The following is a 15,209-nucleotide window of genomic DNA, read 5'->3' on the forward strand; positions in this document are numbered from 1 at the left end:
ATAGCAAATAAAATTTAAAAAGATAAAATCTATAATTACATAAAAACAATCATGTTCATTTCACCTTATGAAAATTTATTGAGCTGTGTGTTTACAATTTGTGCACTTTTCCTTAGTTACATTATACTTCAATAAGAAGTTTACAAGCACTCAGTCAAATAATGAATCATCAAATACTAATAAATAACAAAGCAGGTAAGGAGAAGAAACAATCTCATCCATAGGTCAGAGTACAAATTGTAGCATATGATAAATTCTACTCAATAGATTATATTTTAACTTAAAAATACCTTTATCACCTGAGGGGGAAATGCAGAACAAATGTCAACTGTAAATAGCAATAGCCAATCTCTTCTTCCAAATACCGAACACTAAATTTTTATAATCAACAAGCATTTTTAAAATCTGAGAATATGAACAGTAATTACAAAAAGATAATTTGATCTATGTCTTTCAGTCTTTCTTCTGGGTGAAACTCCTTACTTCTTTAAGAAATTTTTCCAAAGTTGTTTTAAGGCACAAACTTGTAATGAGTAGAAAATAAGTCCTAGAGATCTGAGCATTAGTACTGTGCAGTGCATAGAGACGACAATGTTGTATTATAATTATCACACTTGCCAAGAGAATTTAGTTGATCCAACCCCGTAAATAAATGATAGTTATGTAACACGAAAGAGGTGCTAATTATCTCTACAATGGCAATCGTGTTACAATATATGTGTAACAAAATAACATGTTGTACACCTTACATTTACACAATATTATAGGTTTAATTAAAAAAAACTTCAACCTGAAACAAATAAAATTTGTTTATTAAAAACACATTACATTTTTAACATTTATTGGCTTTTTCTAAAGTGGGGGCTCAAAAGTGGATTCACAGTTAGAAGCTTTGTATTAGTACATCTACTAAATGGCTGCATATCTACTTATCTTTGTAAAAGGTAGGCTTTAAAATTTGCAAATTGCCACAAGCTGGCATAGCTCTTATAGTTCTTGGTAAAGACTGCCATCTAGTGGAAATGATTTTACTCATTTTTAAAGACTGACAAACAGAATGAATATGAATCTTCAGCCCAACTGTAAACTGTAATGTTGGTTTAAGGCTTAAAAAGAAATATTAAAAAGAAATTCAGACGCTTCCTAATCTTACATCCAGGTCTGAAAGTAAAGCGGGGGAGGGGAGGCAAGCTGTGGGGTAGGGAAAGAAATTGGTGCTTTGGACATGGTCCAGGGAATAGAGTGCCATTAGAATAGAGGGAGCTCTGGACTCAAATATGCATTACTTTGAGCTGCATTGAATGCTCCTTCAAGGAAGCAGGAAGAAGACAACTCTGTAGGGTAGCAGGAAGTTTCTCAATGAAAGCTGAACTAGCACCTAGATGTGATGTAGGAAGTTTAGTTAGTAGCCATCGACCCAGTTAGAGTTCCAGGATGAGTATTCCTTTAAGTTGATGGTTTAAATAAGTGAAGCATTGTGCAATACCAAATGCACCCCAACGGCTCCAGTTCTGAGAAGGAATGGTGTAAAGCAGAGTCTGAATTAGGGGTGAGAAGACTTGAGTTAGGTCTGCTTCTGGTGTGTATAATCCGTGTGATTCTGCTCATTTTACTTTTCCAAATTACAGTTTTCTTGTTTATAAAAACAGGGAAGTATAGTAATAATACCTGCTCCCATGACTCATCCCTAGGAAGAGAAAGAGTCTCTCCTTTCAATTTGTACCTGAAACCTTGGATGCTAGTTGTGAATCAGTGGTACCCAGAGGCACAGAGTAAAACACTCTCATCATAGCTCACCTTCAATCTGGGTTTCTCTGACTTTTGATGTCCACAGACCACTTAATGGATTTTTAAAGCATATGCAAATCAACAAATTTAGGCTTAAAAATCCCTTACTATTAAAAATAAAATATATTAAAATTATTAAGAATAATCTCTGAGAGGTTTGATTATGGGTGACTCAAACTACAGGCTAGGTTTTATGCAAATATTCTTTTCTTACTCTTTAATTTTCTTCTAAATTAGAACATGCTAATTCACAATTATAAATCATCAGAAGTGGGTGCAAATGTTTGCTAACTTTGTCAGACAGTTTTGGATTTTTGGGTTGAACACAGATCCAAAAATGTAGGAGAGAGTTTTCTTTGAACAGCACATTTGGTTCTCTTCTCGGTCAGATGCTAATGTTTCGAATGTTTCAAACATTTGGATGTCAAATAACACACTCTTTGGTTATGTGTGGCTCTAAGGAATATTTCTTAATATTCTGTTGCAGCATCTGAGTACTTTTAAAACATGCCCACTGATATACCATAGATTTCTTTCTTTGAAGAGTAAAGAGAATTGGCAGAGTGAAAATCTTGATTGAATCACTTTCACTGCAATTCAGGTTTCTTACGAAATCTCAGTACTTTAACTTCAACATTATAAACATCATGATAGTTTTACCTTAAAATGAAAAGTTCTGGATAGTCAAGATACTAGGTATATTTCTGAGATATGTGACTTAAGGAAGCCATCTGAAATTTAAAAAATGGTCTTACTAGCATTATCAGAATCTAGTCCAAAATTTTATTCTCAGTCTTCATTTAAAATACTTGTGTGATCAGCTGGCATACTTCAGCAAGAAAAAAATTTTCTTTTTAAAAATTTTAATTTAATTTTTAGCATTTTTATTGGAGTATAATTGACATGCATTATATTAGTTTCAGGTGTACAACATAATGATTCGATATTTGTATATACTGTGAAATGATCACCAAAAGAGTTGTACTCTTTAAAAAATTTCTTCTCATTGCAAACAAGGTATTTATTAGCTGCCCTAGATCACTGTCACAGTCGTCACTATTTTCTTCAACACTGAGTGAGGACTGGGAGGTATATGAAGATTACCCCTGTTTTGGGGGTCCGCGTTTAGACACCGCCCCTTTTTTGCATAGTAACACATCTCTTGCTCTAATATATAGCTGGTACTCCATCACTACTAAATCCATCATACATTTTCCATTTCACATCAAAAACTCACAAAATAATTGTTATCCAGAGTCTCTCCCCCAGTAGAATGAGTTTTCAGTGATAAACACATAAAGCCGTCATGTGCATCTGTATTTCCTGTATAATGTCTTAAAGTTAAGAGGTGATGCATAATTTCAGTGGTTTGGAGCAACTGTAAAGTGAAGTATCTTCTAATCTGGATACATGATAGTAATTGCCTTCCAGATATTCAGAATTCAGTAGGGTTATTTGATAAATAAATTTTGCTAAATTCTTTCTAAGAGAAAAGTAACAATTTTATTGACATGGTTTTAGTACAATTTTTTTTTACTAACGTTTACAAACTTTTTACTAAACTTATATCAGTTTTTAGTACGAGGAATGAAATTTTGAATGATGTTTCTTTAATTTTGCCCTCTTTTTTGCCTTTAGCAACCAAATTCCCTCAATTTAAAGCTGGGAAGCATTATTTTGTGCATATTTGGCTTACTAGAGAGATCATAGTACTTTAAGTGAAAATGACCCTAATGTTTCCATGGCATGAATCATTTCACAATTTTCCATAACGGATAATGCTCTGGAGACTTAAACAACCATCTTGATAGGAAAATGTGCAAAGGTTATAAACATGAATTGCCTAACTTACAGTTTAGAAACTCCAACAAGCAAATGAAGAGATGCTTAACTGCATCAATAATCAGCGAAATGTACATTAAAACAGTGAGATACCAGATTCCATTTGTTCGAAAGCTGTATCATGCCAAGTTTGGAGTTACAGGAACCCACAGTTACTGCTGGTATCAGTAGACAGGTGTAATCCAGCAGTATTTGATAAAATTAGAAGTCTATTCACCTTAATATATAGCGATTCTGCTCCTGGGTATGTATGCCAAGGAAATTTCACATAGGTGAATATAGGAACTCATACAAGAATTTTCATTTCAGCATTATTTGTAGTGGTAGGTGGTTGGATGCTCTCTTGAGTGCCCATTCCTGGGAAAATGGCGAGGCTGCACACCATAGAACAAGGCAAGAATTAGCAATAGCTAAGTAGATTTACACATGGCAATATAGCTGAACTTACTAGCACAGTGTAGAGTGAAGAAAAAAGAAATGGAAAGATACAACAAAATACTGTTTAAATAAATTAAATTCATCTTTACACAAAACAATATATTCTGTAAGTACACTTAACAAACAAAAAGACATCCATTCAACTCATTGGTGTGGTTGCCTATCAGGGGATGAAGGAAAAAGACATGAGGAATGGGGATTAAAGGAAATAAAGAAGTAAAATTAGGGCAAGGCCTTGCACAGACCAATGATGATAATATGCCGTGAAGAACGTGATTAACTCAACACTGTGCACCTGGGGCATCCACTCCACCCTCCCACCTCCGGGAAAAAAAAAAAAAAAGAAGACCTATGATTAAAAAAGTCTGCACTCTTTCATCATGTATTTGCTTTGCATGTATATCTAATCTCTTTAGATAAAGTTGTTCCAAGCAAGTTTGGGCATACCTGATTTAGAAAATCTCGCTTTTGAATTTGCCTTCCAAAAGGAGCTGTGAAAGACTAATATTGAGCATATTTTATGCTTTCCCAAAACCACAACAATAAGAAATAAAGAACTCCTCCAAGCAGAAACCAGACAAGAAATAGAATAAGAAATAGGATGAGATGTGGGAAGGTATAGCTCAGTGGTAGAGTACATGCTTAGCATGCTCAAGGTCCTGGGTTCAATCCCCAGTACCTCCATGAAAAAAAATCAAAGAAAGATAGAAATAAACTAATTCCCCCTCACATAGGATAAGATATATAATACTATTTATAGAAATTAAAATTGCCTGCACACGAAACATTTTGGAAGAATGCTTATAAACAAGAAACTCATTCAGCTCATTGCTACAGAGGAATGGATACTTCCATATATCCTACTGGCTCACAATAGTAAGAATGTTTAAAGATGCGGAGAGGTTCGAAGGAAATTCAGTAGATTCTAGGCACTGAGCTAGATATTTCATGTATACTCTCTCATTTAATTCTTAAGACAGCCCTGTGATGTAGGTTATTATCTCTATTTTACAAATAAGAAAACTGAGACCTAGAAAAGCAAACTACATTTTAGATGTCACAGAGCTCTTGAGTGGTAGAATTGGGACTCAAATCTTGATTAATTCTGAGGAAGAGGTTAATAAAAACCATGAGTATGCTTGAATCTATTTGGCTTAGTCCTCACACCAGACAACCATGGCTAAAGCAATATAGATTTTGGTGGAAGTTATTCATTGTTTCTGTAGCTTGATATAGCATATTGTATCTTCCTGAGATCCCAAGGAAAAATTAAGCCCAGAATATGAGAGTAACTTAACCTGCAATTAGAAGCATTTAGTTTTTCAATTCTCTCAGCTGTGTGGTATTTTTCCATGGTCTTTTAAGACATATTTGTTACCCTTTAACTGTGTTAAAAATAGAAAATCCAGCAGTCTGATTTGTACATATCATGCTGCAATCAAGCTGAGATGTTACTCACCAGCTAGTTACTCATTAAGTGGAGCATATGATAATCAGACATTTGACATTGGAATTGATTAAAGTTGAAGTTGGGGCTCTGGATTGCCTGTTAAACTCATGTCATTGAATCCAGCAGAAAAGAGTTTATAGTAGTTCATGTTTATTATCGTATCATAATATGATATTGGCCTAATGCTAGTATGTAACCTTCCATACTTCTGAGAAAAAATTTCGTATTTCTCTTTAAAAGCCCTTTATAGTGAATACTAAATACATCAGTAATGAGCTTTAAAAGGAATAAGTAATCCTTTGTATCCAGTTTTTTTATACTGACCTTAAAATCTCAATTATTGTCCTACCCACAATTCTGTTTAGTTTTTAAAATTTATGTTGTTCCAGAAAAGGACAGAAAAAATGAGGCCAGGGAACAGAAAAGGGAAAATGGGAAAGGCAATAATTACTGATGACAAAAAAAGTTTTCTTGTTTTTTTTTCAATTGAGAAGGGAAAGAAAATAGTCCAAAAGAAGAAGTAAAAATCTGAATGACTTGCCAGTGGTAAGGGGACAGTAGGGAGTATGAATTTGGCTTTCTTTGTTAAAAAAAAATTTTTAAAAAATGAGGTGTGTTGGTGAACGGGTGCGTGCAAACTGAGAAACAATTAGAAGTTTGACTTTTTGCTTTGGAAGATCTATTTCCAAGGCTACAAGCATGCCCTGGAAAAGCTTACTCAATATGTTCTCTGCCAAAGACATCAGATAATGACTGCAATGACTGCAACAAAGGAAAGAGGCAGTGTCCACACTTGGAGAAGGATATAGTCTTCCTTTTTTTTTTTTCCACATTGAAGTATAGTTGATTTACAATATTGTGTTCATTTCAGGCGTACAGCAGAGTGATTCAGTTATACATATATATATTCTTTTCCATTATAGGTTATTACAAGATGTTGAATTTGGTTCCCTGTGCTACACAGTAAATCCTTATTGTAGTCTTCCTTTTACATCATGGACTGGCACCCTTTTAAAATTAGGGTGCCAAAGTTTCTACTCCCTTCCCTTTAGCAGGTTGGAGGCGTCTGGCCATGATTTCCAAACAGGGAGGAGCAGGATAGCTCCTAACACTGGAAGAAGAAGCATTCTGGCTGCCAATTTTTGTCACTGAGGCAGGGAGCAGACTGTCAGAGGCAGCAGGGAGGTGGGCATGTGATGGCAGTCAGTTTTGATAGGGCATAAATGCTGTTGGTTGCCAATCCATATTCTGATTTAAAACATACATCTTTTTTTAAATTGAAGTAGAGTTTATTGACAGTGTTGTTTTAGTTTCTGGTGTGAAAAGTGATTCAGATATATATATATATATATATATATATATATATATATATATATATATATATATATATATATATATATATATATATATATATATCTCTTCTTTTTCAGATTCTTTTCCATTATGGTTTATTACAGGATATTGAATATAGTTCCCTATGCTATACAGTAGGACCTTATTGTTTATCTATTTTATATATAGTAGTTTGTATCTGCTAATCCCAACCTCCTAATTTATCCCTCCCCCACTCCCTTTTCCCTCAAATGTACGTATTTTTGATTTGGCAATGGAGGTAGTAGTGTTTTGGGTGAAGGGGGAGGAGTGGGACGGTTAATATCTGACCAAATAAGTTTTTGTGTGGCTCTTCCCTTGCCTGTTAGGAAAGACTTTGCAAGGAGCAATTGGTTAAAATTGGTAGATTTTTGCAGAACTTCCCAAAGGACTTGGGTATTTATTGATACTGATTATAGTGTCTGACTTTATAACTTAATCCAGGATTTATCTTTGACCCAATAGCTTGTTGATAACTCTTGAGACATGAAGTATTTATATTAAAAAATTCATTAGCACAATGGTCATGTAAACTGGCAAGTCAAGGGTCTGTACCCTTACCATTTAACAAGTATTCATTGCATTCCTACTGTTCTAGCTGCAATGTGGGAGATTTAAAAAAATGTACAATGTATTCTGAGGGTTTACTTGTGAGTACGAAATTTTGAGTCTAATAAGAGAGATAAGGTACAACTTGACATAGAACAGTTTATGATACAAATACATATATATTTAAGGGAAAACTTGAATCTAAAAACTGCAAAAATTCATTAAAAAAAAAAAAAGACCCTACTGTGGTCTGGAAAGGTTACTTGGAGAAGGTTAGATTTTGATTTGGGCTCTAGGGATGGAGTGGGATCTAGATAGGAGAAGAGAAGATATGCTCTAAATGGTCAGGGCTTGATTCAAACTTTAGAAGAAACTTTATGATATATGTATGCCATATGTAGTTCAAAATAAAACAATTCTAAAACCATAAGTTCAAGACATGCACGCATGGTGAAATGAAAGTTTATTCCAGTTTTCTGGTTGCAGAATTCTAGATAAATTCATTATAGTTGAGCCTTTTCTCTCTGTCTCTACTCTGCTTTGTCAGTATTTTAAATACCTATTTACTTTGTCTATTAGCTCATCCAGCAATTTGGAAGGGGGAATAAGGAGATCATGGCTTAGACGTCATAATGAATAAGAGGACATTAAAGAGAGTTTGTTCTGATTAATTTGTTTTTATTTGAGTGGGAAGGAAAGAAGGGGAGATACATTCAATGGATTGGTATGGTTGGATTTTAGCAGCTTTGAATGCTAACTAGATGAACATTATCTGATAGATTATGAGACACCATTAAAGGTTTTACAGTGTGATGGTATGAAAGCACCACCACAGATTTATGAAAGCAGTGGCTTAGTTTATAATCTTTATGTATTAGTGGAAGGTTCAGATAAAGACAGATCGGAGGAAGTTGAGACTAGGTGATGAGTGGGGAAGATATTGGAAAATATATATGTATATTTTCTTCTTTATCCTTTCTGTAATTCACTCGCCTTCCAGGATTACTTCATCTATAAGTTAGTTGAGTTTTTCCCCCTTCCCTTTCTCCCTCTTTCCTTCTCTTTTATCCAGAATGATCTACATAAAAGGAAAACACATTTGTTCTCTCAAACAGATTCATAATAAAATAACTGAATCAGTTGGGACTTCATTTGGCTGTTAATAAAGGAAAATCTGACTAACAATAACCTAACCATAAGAACATTTATCGTTTACTTAATAAGAACACTGGAAAAGGGCAGTTCCAGGTTTATTCACTGGGTTAATGATGTCATCAGGATTGAGGTCTCCCTGTCTTTCCACTCTGCTATTCTCATTGAGTTGACTTTTAGTCTTCATGCATGTCACCTCATTGTTGCAAGATAGCTGCCACAGCTCTGAGCATTATATCTTCATACCCATATTCCAAGAAGGAAGGAAGAGACAGGTACAAAACAGTAGCTACTTCTAAGACTTTGTCTTTTTATTTAAGAAGAGCTGTCTTTTAGTTAATTTTCCCTTCCCTTGAAAAAATCAGATCACATGTTTACTGTATAACAATCTATGCCAAAGTGGAATAGGATTACCATGACTGGTTTAGGTGAATCGTGATTCACTGTTGCGGAAAGGAATAGATCAATGGTAATAGAGGATAACTCAAGTCTGGGCAGAGGTCTATGGGAAGCTTATTAATTCTACAGATACAATTATTAAGCTCCTACTATATGTTAGGCACATTTTTAGATGTTGGGGATATAGTGGTAAATAAAATACATGTGTGTGCATGTGTGTGTGCATAAGTGTTGGAGGGACAATAAAGAAATAAACCAATACATACTAATGATAAGGTCAAGTTGTAATACGTGCAGTGAAGTCAGAACGATGAGAAGCATGGCGTTTTAGATATAGTATTTGGGGAAGGGGTCTCTGATAGAGTGATGATTGAGTAGAGACTTAAATAAATGAGGGAGAAATATATCTGAAGGAAGAGTGTTCCAGGCACAGAGAACATCAGATAGAAATGCCCTGATGAGGAACATTCTTGGCATGTTTGAATAACAGCAAGGAGGCCAGCAATTCTGAACAAGCAGGAGAGTGGTGGACATGGGTGTTGGCAGGGTAGCTGGAAGGCACATCATGCAAGTTCTTGTAGACTACAGTAAGGAGTTTGTATTCTATTTGATTTAAAGATGTTGGAAGGTTTTGAGTAAAGAAGTGTTAAGATGAGGTCTACATTTTAAAAAGATAACTATAGAGCTGTTCTTTGAAAAGTAGATTGTCGGGGGCAAAGATGGAAGCAGAGAGACCAAATGGGAGACTGTGACAGTGGCCCGGGCAATAGATAACGCTGACTTAGATGAAGATGGTAACAGTGGACCTGGTGAGAAATATTTAGATTTGGAATATATTATGGAAGTGGAGCAAACAGAATTTGCTAATGGATCAGATGTGGGGTATGGGAGGAAGACAGGAGTCAAGGATGACTCCAATTTTTTGACTTAAGCAGTTGGGAGATGAAGTTTTATCAGCTCAAACTGTTCATTTAGTCATCTCTAGTTTCAAAAGAGACTGGGAAAGTGATTAATTAGCTTTCCTAGCTTCTATACTAGAGGAAACCAAAGTAGAAAAAGCAGGTATGAATGCCAAGTGAGCCAACCTGTGGTGCCCGCAACCTAATTATTATGAAAAATGGCACATGCAATATCTTTGATAATTGAATTTGTATCAGCCCATGCCAGTCACTCGCTCTGAATATATTCTCTGTTTTCAGGGTCTCTCTTTACTTGGACAGTGCCTATTCAGGTCTCCCTGGTCTTCACTTGGTGATTTAGGCCCTCTGTCAGCTACTGGGCTGCTGAAAGTGCATTACCCAATCAATTGATTTCTGGATACTTTCAAGGCTGTTCTTTGGAAAAAGCCAATGTGGAAAATTAGGCATTCTTGTCTTATGTAACCACTGATTTTTTTGCCTGAAATTTTGTTAACACAGATGGCACTGGCACTGGCACTGTCCTTGAAGCCATTTTAGAGAAACTGGTTTATTTATTTCCACTCCACTGGTAGGAGATGGAGTTAAATCTGCAGTATTTTTAGTAGCAACATGTGATTTGAATAGTGGTTCATTTTAGAATTTCCTATTCCTAAGGTGTTTTCCACATTGAAAACATGTTGGTTTAAGAAAGTAGAAGTAGGTCTACTCTCACTTTCCTAGGGAGGGAACTGTTCAAGCAGGTTCTTAATTCATTCCCTAAACTGATCCTAAGCATATGAGTTGGATCACTTGGTTAAGTGAGGAAAGCAGTGTTTCAGTTAGCGGGATTAGCGTGTGTGAAGGCCCAGGAGCAGGATGGAGTATTGGCTCATTTAAGAACCCAAAAGTAGTTCAGTGAGACTGTTTGTCAAGTATGATTATAGGTATAGTATTCAGTGGGGTACAAGGAAGCAAGTGCTGAAATCTACCAGTGTAGGGAGCAGGTGAGAGAGGAGTTACAGACGTGAGGCTTGAGCCCCCTCTTCAGGTATTCACTAATCTCCTTGTTGAAAAAAACCCAAGAGCATGTGCCTAGTGGTGGCAGAGTGCTGGGTATAAAAATGATGAGCCAATCAAATATCCCCTGGTACCTGTTCTCATGCAGTGTATGATCTAGCTCTAGTGGGAAAACACACTAGAAATAATCACATAAATAGGTATATAATATAAAACAAGGTAAATTATGTGAAAGCAAGGTACAAGATGGTATGCTAGAGGGACCTAATTTAGATTGAGGGTGGTGATGGTTAGGGAAAGCCTCTTTGAGGGAGTGATATTTAAGCTGAGATCAGAAGAATAAGTAAAGTTAGACTGGCAAAGAGCCATGGAAAGTGGTTCAGTAGCGAGAAAAACACAGGTGAACTCCCTGAAGTGGGAAGAGTTTGATAGGTGTGAGTACTTGAAAGAAGAGCAGTGAGGCTGGAGGAGAATGAGAAATTAGAAAGGATATGAGATGAAGTCAAAAAAGTAAAAGGAACCAGATCATGTAGAGTCATAGTGAGGATTCTGGATTTTTATATGAATTTTAATAGAAAGCCACTGAAGAGTTTTGATCAGGTCTATATTAAAAAAATTTTTTTCCTGGCCATTGTGTGATGAATAGATTGGGAGAGGCAAGAGTAGATGTGAGATCAGTCAAAAGGCTATGAAAGTAGTCTAGAAGGGAAGTGAAGGTGGTTTGGATGGGCCAAATCCTCAGCAGAAGAGGATAGGTTAGAGATATATTGTGGAGGTGGAATCAACAAAACTTCATGGTGAACTAGATTTGGGAAGTAAGGAAGAAGGAAATAACAATGGCAACGTCCAGGTTTCTGGTCAGAGCAACTGATTTAATGGAGGTGCCATTTACTGAGATGTGGAGCAACAGGCTTGGATGGGGGAGGTGGGAGGGTGTAGAAAGAATAAGAGTTCTCTTGGGCATATTAAATGTGAGAAGCTTATGAGACATTCAAGTGGTGATATGAATTTGAGGTCAGGAGAGAAACCTGGTTTGGAGATAAAAATCTGGGAGTTGGTAGCACAGAACTGATGTCAGAGTAAACATGTATGGATGAAATCATCCAAGATAGAGTGAGAAGACCCCCCTTAGTAGAGACCTGGAGTAACTCCACACTCTTTAGAGACTGAGGAAAGAAGGGAAGCCTGGAAACAGAGACTTAGATAGAGCAAGCAGGAAGGTAAGGAAGAAACGAAGGAGGTGATGTTTCATGGAATTGGAAGAGAAGGGTGTTTCAGTGTGGAGGTTTTGGTCATTTGAGAAGTTTAATAAGACGAGGATTGAAAATGTCCATAGGTTTTGGCAACCTGAGTAAGAAACATTTTGTTAGAGTGGGTTGGCGAAGGGGAAGATGGGAAGAAGTGGAAAAGTGATGCAAGATACGAAACTGGATCCCATTTGTAGACAATGCTCTCAAATGACATTATTGTCTTTAAAAGTAGGAAATCAAGGGGTTATCAGGGAACTTATTGGGATTTCTGGACAGTGTGGAGTAACTCATTGAGACTGATGGTCACTGAGTTAAAGGGAAATCAGTCTGCACAATTGTCCAATATTCCCTAGCAATTCAGTTGCTTGGGTGCAGGTCCAGAGGTGAGAGTCCTGCCTGGGACTTTGCCAGGTGAGATGTTTGCCTGTGAAGCTGAGTGCATAGGGTGAGAGTAGGTGGGGACGTGGGGGTTTGGGATAATGTTGGGGTGGGGAGGGATGAGAATTCTAAGCCAAAGGAACAGGCATAGGGTCGAGGAGGTGTTGTGAGAGATGAGGCTTGAAAGTTGGTTTTTTTAGGTAAGTATAGTCAGTTTACAATGTTGTATCAATCTCTGGTGTACAGCATAATGTTTCAGTCATACATATACATACATATATTCCTTTTCATATTCTTTTTCATTATAGGTTACTACAAGATATTGAATATAGTTCCCAGTGCTATACAGTAGAAATTTATCTATCTATTTTATATATAGGAGGCTTGAAAGTTTTGAATGGAGGTATAAATAGTGTCATGTTCTCTTTTGGGGTTGTTCCACTCATATCTTTTTCTTGCTGGCCATGGTCCTTTAAATATTAATAATCTGAAAAATTTGCTTCTCTTGTAATTATATACACTTTTAATATATTTTTTTATTTTTGTTTGTCATCAGTAGAAATTACATTTTTTTAAATGTTAAATTGATTCATCTTTTTCAGACTTTCCCCTCCCAAGCTCCCTGTGGAACTTTCAAATTCCTTTCCCTCAGAGATTGGTAAATTTTAATTTGTATATATTTTTTAAGGTTTTAATTTTTTTACACACAGTTTTTATATTGTCTGTATATAGAGATGGTCTAAATGAACTTTCTGTATAAAAAGCTAAGCAATGGCATTATTTTTGACCAGTTCTTTTCCTACATTCTTTGTCATTGATTGAATTTATACATGTAGAAATGTATGTATATGTGTGTGTGTGTTTCTGAGTTATCTGTCCTGAAACATTTTGGTATATATACATTCTGAGATTTTTCTGAGTGTCTCTACTTATGTCTAAGTCTGTATCTACATTTGTATCTGCACATAGACACATGGAGATTTAAACAATACATTCCTACTGCAGGGCTGTGTATCATTCGGGGTCCTGCCAGGGAACCACACTCAACGGGGTTATTCAAGGGAGTTCCACAGAGGGAGTATTTATAGTGGTGTGGGGCCAGGGTTAGAGCAATCAGCAGGTACTGTGTATCCAGGGACCAGATATCTCAGGAAACTTTTTCCACTCTAGGCCTCTTGAAAGAGACTGACAAGGGAGCAGTTATTGGAACCTGGTGGGAGCTGCAGCTGTGAGAGAAGAGCCATTTAAACAGGTACTGTGGCCTTAAGTATCGGAACAAGCATGGCAAACTACAATTCTGAATACGGAAAGTAAAAATTCCACTCACTCTCCTGTTTCCTGTCTCTTTTTGGTGCCTCCCATTGGCCAAATGCAACAAAAAGTCATTTTTGCAAATTTGCTATTAAAATTTTTTAAAATTATTTTAATTTGGGGGGAGGAGGCAGTTAGGTTTATTTTTATTTATTTATTTTTTTGATGGTGGTACTGGGGATTGAGCCCAGGACCTCATGTATGATAAGCGCGCACTCTACCACTAAGCTATACTCTCCCCTCGCAAATATCTACTATTACTATGCTTTGATATGATCTTTGACCATTTGACAGGTGGAAATATCTTTATCTCCTTGTTTTAATATGCATTTCTCAGATTAATAGTAATGTTATGTTTATTCTTTGTCTACTCATCATTTATATTTCTTAAAAATGCTCTGTTTGAAATAGACTCACAGGCATAGAAAACAAACTTATGGTTACCAAAGGGGAGAGGGTGGGAGGAGGGATAAATTAGAAGTTTGGGATTAACAGATACATGCTACTATATATAAAATAGATAAGCAACAAGGACCTACTATATAGCACAAGGAACTTTATTCAATATCGTGTAATAACCTATAATGGAAAAGAATCACTTTGCTGTACATCTGAAACTAACACAACATTGCAAATCAACTATATGCAATAAAAAAGTGGTGTTTATGGTTTTGCATGTTTTTCTAATGAGGCACATTATTTTGTTAGAGTTCTTTTTATATTTGAATAACTAACCCCTTTTCTGCCATATATGTTGCATTTTTCTGCCCACAATTTCCTTTTCTTTTTTGTGGTATTTTCTGTTAAAAAGAAGTTAAATTTTTTTTTTTTTTGCCAGTTTTATTATTTTGACTCCATTTGATTTGGGATGCTACTGTCACCATATCCGAGTCTCTTTCTGGATTTTAGATTCTGTTCCACTGATCTGTCTATGATTGTCCAAATTTCACCCTAATGTTTACATTATTGTGGTTTCTTAGTACATTTTGTTAGCTTGTTGAACAGGTTTCCCTGCATAGATATTCCTTCTATATCGTTCTGGGTTTTCTTCTATGTTTATCCTTGCAGATGAAATTTTGAATCATGTCAGATTGAAGAGAAATACTGTTGGCATTTTTATTTTCATTGTGTTGCTTTGGATTCATTTCTGTAGAACTGACATCTTACCACTGAGCCTTCCTATTCTGGAAACATGAAACATCTTTCCAGTTTTCCAATTCTCACTTATGCTGCTCAGTAAAGACTCATAGTTTTCTCTATAGTAAATCTGCATGTTTATTTAAAATGTATTCTGAAATACTCTGAATTTTTTGTTATTATTACAATATAAGAAAACCATTATTTTAATGTTTTGTAACAAACCAC

At 35.8% G+C, this 15,209-nt stretch overlaps 1 long non-coding RNA gene across 1 annotated transcript in view; it reads right to left on the reverse strand.

The window, feature by feature from the left end:
- Positions 1–15,209, reverse strand: part of LOC141579258 (uncharacterized) — a 52,846-nt gene continuing 37,637 nt past the window's right edge. The window contains exon 3 of the long non-coding RNA XR_012510416.1: positions 1–4,004. This is a non-coding gene — a long non-coding RNA (uncharacterized LOC141579258). The remainder of the gene's footprint in view (positions 4,005–15,209) is intronic.

This window comes from Camelus bactrianus, chromosome 11, assembly GCF_048773025.1.
Source record: "Camelus bactrianus isolate YW-2024 breed Bactrian camel chromosome 11, ASM4877302v1, whole genome shotgun sequence".
NCBI lineage: Eukaryota > Metazoa > Chordata > Mammalia > Artiodactyla > Camelidae > Camelus > Camelus bactrianus.